This window comes from Lolium rigidum, chromosome 4, assembly GCF_022539505.1.
Source record: "Lolium rigidum isolate FL_2022 chromosome 4, APGP_CSIRO_Lrig_0.1, whole genome shotgun sequence".
Classification (NCBI taxonomy): domain Eukaryota; kingdom Viridiplantae; phylum Streptophyta; class Magnoliopsida; order Poales; family Poaceae; genus Lolium; species Lolium rigidum.
Genome location: NC_061511.1, coordinates 209,301,531 through 209,308,986, shown reverse-complemented (window position 1 = coordinate 209,308,986; position 7,456 = coordinate 209,301,531).

Sequence of the window (7,456 nt, the reverse complement as noted above, 5' to 3'; positions counted from 1 at the left end):
TTAGTAGCACTACAAGACATGAACGAGGTAGAGCCTTGGGTGGATCAAGCACATAAACATGATCAAGAGCAGGGCTGACAAGCTGATGACTGAACAAGAGGTATTTAGAGCGCACAACTCCTCTTTCGCGAGCTGGTTCAAAGACCAGATTGATGCCAATCCCCCACCAATGGCAAGCGACGTAGACAAAATGATATTGGCCTTGTCTTATGGGCCCGCCGCCAACCTCATGACTTATCAGAAATACGACATCAACGGTTACACATTCTCCACAGAGGAGAGAGACAAAAAAAGCGACTATCAGAACTCGGGCGTGACGATGGAATCGTACACGGGTGAAGAGAAGAAAAGGTACTACGGAAGGATCGAGGAAATCTGGGAGCTCGACTACGTCGGGGAGAAGCTACCGATGTTTCGTGTCAGATGGGCTACGGACGTCACAAAAGAAGATGCGTATGTCACCACCATGCGACCGCCCCCAAATCCAAGACCAAGAACCCCACCGCGCAAAATGAGCCTTGGGTATTGGCTAAGCACGTCGAGCAATGCTTCTTCATAACCGACCCGTCAAGGCCCAGCCGTGTTGTCGTAAGGAGAGGAAAAAGGGCCCTCGTCGGAATGGATGGAGTTGCCGACGAGCAAGACTTCGACGGCCTCGTCGGAGACCCAATGATGGAAGAACCCGATGAAGACGATAGAACCTACACACTAAGAAGAAGAAGGACGACGCTACCTAGGTCAAGTGTTCCTCCGTACACAAGGAGTCGCGACGATACCAGTGGGGTCACAAGGACCAAGCGGAAGGGACTTTGAAGTCATTTGTGTATTTATAATAATTATCTCTCGAACAACCATTTGTCCTTCTCAAGTGTATCCTAAATTTATGTCTTGGTTTTTTATCGGATATCCTCGAAAGGACTTTGAAGTCATTCAAGAATTAAAATCATCAATTTATGTCTCGCAATTTATCCTAAATTTATGTCTTGGTTTTTTATGTCTTGGTTTTTTATCGGATGTTGCCAAAGGACTTTACAATTTATCTAAATAACTAGAAACAATAAAAAAAAGGTCTTAAGAAAAGAAAAAAAAGTTGCCAAAGGACTTTACAATTTATCTAAATAACTAGAAACAATAAAAAAAGTCTTAAGAAAAGTGCAAAAAATGGTGCCTTTTTGCACCCACGGGATTCGAACCCGGGGGCTTCGGCTGTGCGTAAGCGACCGGCCGAACCACCGCGCTATCGAATCGATTCTGTATAACTACGAGGGTTTACGGAATTAATACATAGACACCTGTTATCCCCGGCGAATTGCTCGATTTTGCCGGTGGTAAACGCTCTTGGGCCCACCTGTTAGTGGCTCAAACATTACCGCCGGCGTTTACAGCAAAACGCCGGGGGTAAAGTGTCCACGACTTAGTCGTTTTGGTACCGCGCGTCTGTCGTCGTTCCCCCCAAATCGACCGCCGTCGATCCGCCGTCGCCGCCTGCCTCTCCTCGCCCTGCCGTCCGTGCGCGGCGCTCCGTCGAGCTGGCCTCGACCGCCTCCCGAGCCACGAGCAGGCGGCCTCCTTCCTCCCGCCGCCGCCCCCGCCGCCAACCAACCAACCTGCTCGTCCCTCTCCCTCGTCGCAGCAGGCGGGCGATCGACATCCACGGACGGAGTCCGCCTCCACCTCACCGGACCGCCTCCTTGCGTGCTACGGTAATAAGCTCCCCATCCGACCACCGATTTCCCTTTCTCCTTGTTCATGCGTCCGCCCGTGCGGCCGCCGAGATCCGCCCAATCCATCCCCACCACTAGCTACGATTCGGTCCGGCCGCCCACGAGATTCAAACAAAAAGAATTGTTTTGGCTACTGATCTTATATCCATAATTTATTTTAGGCAATAGGGACTAGATGGCATACTGATTCTTTGCAATCATTTACACTATGAGGCTTTAGTTTCAGTAGATGCGGTTTTTAATTTTTCACATCTGCTGTGTGCAAACTTACAGCATGTATCATTCACTGTCCTTGATTTTTATTTGCTTAACCAAATGCCTCTATACTGTTCTGAACTCAAGTTGGAATTTATCAATGTTTAAGCCATGAACAAACAATTCAGTGTTGTACTGGTTGTGCCTATACTGGATTTATTCAAGATGAATTCAGATTTTGCATCTGCTCCATCTGGCTCCATGCTTGACCATTTTTGTTAAGTTATGATGCCTGATGCTACTCTGTATTGTCTATCCTCTGATTTGCATTTCCATTGCGTGCTTCTAGAATTGTTATTTGTTGCCATGCTTGAGTGCATAGGTAACACAAATCAAAAGTTGATTCATTTATGTCAACTTATTTTCCTATTTGATTTTGCATAGCCCAGTAAGTATTAGTCTAAGGCATCTGCGTGTTGTTCACACATAAGTTCTCCCTAAGCTGAACATTAACATCCATAAAGCAATAGTTTTCAGTTTTTACTCGTGAGGTTGGACTGGACACTTCGTTCCTTTTATTTTTGTGTTTCAGCTTTTACTCGTCAGGTTGGACTGGACCCATAAAAAGGGCTAACGAAGTGCTGTTGAGTTCATATGCTGGTTGATATTAACAAGTGCCGTTGAGTTCATTTCTTTCCATATTATTATAGCAACATTGGAGGAAACTCGCAGAGCTGCTTAGCTAATTGCTTTCAATCATGAAAAAAATTGCACCTACTCGCTTTCAATCATGAAAAAAATTGCAGAGCTGCTTAGCTAATTTCTTTCCATATTATTATGTTTGTCTATTTGGTTGGAGAAGTTCAGAAAATGAAGCAGATTTTGTGTTGTCCAAACTCTGTCATTTCCTTTTGATGGTGGTAGACCTGAGCCTGATGTGGTGGTGGTAGACCCGAGCATGTGTTTGGAAAAGTTGTGTGAAATCTCTCTGCAGGTACACATTGAGTGTCCATGTTTCGCCGGAATGTCGATTAACTTCCGTTCCGGCGAACTTCGGGCACTCCGGCATGACCATTTTTAGCAAAGGTCATGCCGAATTTTCGCATGGCATTGTCTTGCTTCTAGATCAATTACATCCGGTGCTCATGTGCTCTAGGTCTCTTGGTTTGGTGTTCATATTTAGACTAAACTCGCAACATTAGGCTCATGGTCAAATTAATGAATTTAGTACTTACTATACTTTTGATGCTATTGTTCTCTAGCTAGCGATGTCGTCTTCTCGCAGACCCCAACGAAGACGTTGACGGGTCTTCTCAGCGGAAGTTGGATGAGCACTACAGGCTCATGGTCTCGGATCAGCTGGAGGAACTTCCAGGCAGTGATGACGAGTCCTCGGAGGAGGAGGATGCTGAGATGGACAACGATGGTGAGGATGAGAGGGGGCTGCCGACGAGACCACCGACAGTGGCGTTGCCGGGGGTAGCTCGGATACTACTACCGAGGCCAAGAGGAAACGGAAGCAGCGGCGCCCAAACAGGGTCGGCACCACTCGCGACATAATCACCGCGGTGGACGCCAAGACCGGGATTCCTACTGAGCCCAAGCACGTGGCGAAGGGGTACGGCCTCCAACTGGGAGCAATCCTTCGGGACGTCGTCGACGTCAACGAGACGAAACTCCGAACCAAGAAGAAGCAGCATCTCGCAGGCCCAACTCCTTGCGCGGCCGCACGCACGGTATGAGTTCCTCGTGGAATACAGGAACGAGGATACCAAGGATAACATCGTGAACAGACGAGCCCTCTCTAAGTTCTCCAAGAACCTCAGCGGTTATAAAACCATGCCGAGGGGGATGCTTGGTGACAATGAGACTTGGGAAGAGATCCAGCGCCACTTCCCGCGGATGACGCCGGAGCAAGTATAATAAATTCTTGGAAAACGAGGAGCTCGAGTACACCAAAAGACAATCGACCCGGGGGAAGGAGCCGGCGGATAAGAACATCGGTCACCACAATCTCGGTTGCCGTGGCTTCGAAGGCAAGCAGCCGGTATGGGACAAGGAGGACCAGGCCTACATAAATGCCGGCCTCGAGCCCCCTTTTGCCAAGTACAAAGACCCACTCTTCGTGGCATATCTCAGGTCCCGATACCATCGAGAATTGGCTGGGAAACGTGTCACGAAACCTGATGTGGTGGTGGGAGTTGAGTTGGTCGCCGACGCGAAGGTGATGGCACTAGAGAAAGCAATGGTAAGCAATTTACCAGCTTATTAATTTGATACTCGCTCACCAAGTCCATTACATTCTAAAATTGTTCATGTTACTTCGGCGCTTGGCGGAACAAGCAGCCGCCGAATCAGCCGGCTCCTCGTCCCGCACGTCGACCGGCAAAGTCCCGTGGGACACGCCTTTTATCGGGGGTCCGAACACCGTGAAGGCGCGGCCGCTTTTGGACAAGCCCCACCGTGTCCCCGGCGCCGGAGGAGGTCGCAAGCTTGCCGACTATGGCTTGGACGTGCCCTCAAGCACTAGGGAGTCGCGGCAGGCGCAGAAGGACCGGGAGCACGAGGCTCTTCTGGAAAAGGTGGCCGACTTGGAAACAACCATGGAGCAACGCGTCGCTGCCGAGGTTCAGCAACGAGTCGGCTGCCGAGGTTCAGCAACGCGTCAGCGTCGAGGTTGCTACCAGGGTCGATGACGCGCTGGCCAACAGTGGTCAATGAAATCATCCCCGATCTTGTGCTCGTCGATGAAGAATTACTTCGACGCCGGCGGTAAGGGACCGATGCCGGTTATCAGCCTAGGCGCCAGCAACTCGGACAACCGGCCTCCAACTAGACACGCTCAATGCACACCCAACTTGGTGACTCCACCCGCCGGCAATGTCGGCGCTAGAGAGGATTCGCCGGACCCGGGGGGCCCAAGCACTAGCCCCTCGCTCACCTGCACGCCCGGCCTCGGTCCTTCAACGCGAGCCGAGCTCGACGCCCTCACGGTAATTAATTTAGTATCTCAAGCTCTACAAATTAGTTACTTTGTCGTCGCCCTCTCCGACATACACATGTTTTCACAGGCGAACGCGACTCCTTGCACCTTGCTACCGAATGTGGACAACAAGTTGAAGGCTGTAGCGAGCGGCGGTGTCATCCCCGCCAACACAAACGGATTTTCCACTCGCGTCAGGATGGATGATAGCTTGAGCCGGGTTCGCGTGAACCGGTCGTTACCGGGATGCCAAGACCTCCATCCTCCTTATCAACCCCGGAAACGGAAACCCCGCTCACTCTCGGGGACCTCAAGAATCACATCCTTCTATGGCCGAAAGCCCTAATTCGGCTGAACACCGCCTCAGGTTCGGAGGCAAGCTATGGCATGGTCACTCCTCAGGATGCAACGGATGCCCCGAGCCAAGCCAAGGTCCCAGCTCCAACGACTGCTTTGACGGCAGGCAAAGGCAGGGCCAGTGCTCCACCGGCTTATGATCAATTTGAGCCCGATAGTCAGCCCGATAGTCCGCACGAGAGTCAGCACGACAAGGCGTTGGACATCGATCAAGCTCCCATTGATACGTTCATCGCCGAGCTCGACGCCGACGCGGTTTCTCCTTACAAGCCACCCGCCGGTCATATCCTAAAGAAGAAGTTGTTCCTTTCACAAGAAACGCCCGAGCAGGAGGACACTACCGCCTTCACCGCTCCGCCCCGAGTTGGGCTTACCCCGAGGACACTCCTTGGTGCGACCACGGAAGGTATGAAACAAAACGCCGCTCCCAGTTGCAGTAAGAAGAAGGGCAGGAAGCGGAAGAAGTCGGGAGATGTTGCGGCAAGCAAGATAGTGGTTAATGACAAGTTGCCGACCCCGTGGAGGAAGTTGCATCACTTAGGCGAGCCGATGCTGCCGGCACACTATGTCAACAAGTTGACGCCGGATATGAGGAGCGTGCATGATGCTATTCTAACAAAGGAGAAGCTACTTCTTAAAGATAGAAATCCATCGTACCCGATTTTGATCGCCAAGGTGCCCACTGGCTTTGGCTTTGTCAACACATACCCTGCGGACTTGATATTCATTCGGTACGAAGACATCTTCAGGCTCTTGCACATGCAACAGCTAGACCGAAGCTTGGTCCGCCTCATATCGCTCAGCATGGCGCACGATATCGCCATGGAGAACACAACGCACATCGCTATCATGGACCCCTACTACATGACTCCAACCTGCCGCCCGGACCGAACAAGCGTTTCTCGCCAACTATATCAAGAATTTCTTGGTGTTAAACAAGGATAAGAGTTGCTTTGTCATACCATATTTCCGCGAGTAAGTATTTGGTTACTAAAGTACCCTATATTACATTCTTTCATGAATTTCCTTAATAGCTGAGTATGATGGTTTATTTCCATTTTGCGCAGCTTTCAAGTATTGCACCCTCCTCCTCTTTCACCCGTATCATTCCGATGTCACTTATCTCGACTCCGGGCTTGATAAGGAGAAAGACTTCACCGACCTTAAGTCTACACTTGATAAAGCCCTCAGCGGCTTCATAGCTGAGGTTGGCGTCAACAAACTCAGGCATGAGAAGAAAGTTAAGGGTTGCCATGTGTGCAACCACATAACCAAGTTCCCCTGCCTAAAGCAATCGGTGGATGACAATGGGATGGAGGCATGGTTTGCCATCCTACAGATGAGGGCGGTTGTAAGGTCTCGTAACGATCTCTTGTTGCCATCTGCGTCTGCAAGGGAAGTTCGTGAACATGGCGGACACCACCGATGAAAACGTGAGAGGCGACTTCCGTGCCATCCAGCGGACCATTTGCACAATACTCTGGAGGGATGTCATCATGAATGGTGGCTTGTTCAACTATGCCTCCGCACTTTCTAATTCCGAGATAGAAGGCCGATTAGAAGATGGATGTGACGAGAGAACATTCAACACGCTCGAGGGCATCCGTCCCTTCCCGCCGAAGTAGACTTGAGTCAAAAACTTTTGTGTCCTGCAAATGTTAGTCATAAAATTACATAAGTATTTTTTATGTTTGTTCTTTTGCACACCTATATGTTATATCTCTCTCTATGGATGTACTAACAACTTACATTTCTTTGTTGTGTGTTTGCATAGATGACGTACTATGTCGTCTACCACGGCAGGGTTCCCGGAGTCTACGAGGACCGGGAAGACCGTAGGAGGCAGGTCCACCGTTTCAGCGGCAACATGCCTACAAGGGGTACACCACTTTGGAGGAGGCGGAAACTCGATACGCCAACTTTCGAGCGGGACAGAGGAGGGAGATGTGGAGGACCCCTTTCATCGTGATGATGCTTGCCGCCACCGTCTCTCTAGTTTATTATGTCATTGTTGTTTAGCTAGGTCATCGACACTGGACTTATATGTATTTCTGTAACATGTGCTACTTCGAGTCGTGATGTTATGGTCAACTATCTACTATCTAAACTTGTCTTATTAATGCATGCATGTTGTGAACATTTGGGACTTTCTATATAACTGTGTATTCTGTGTATTCTGGTATACTGTGTATTCTGG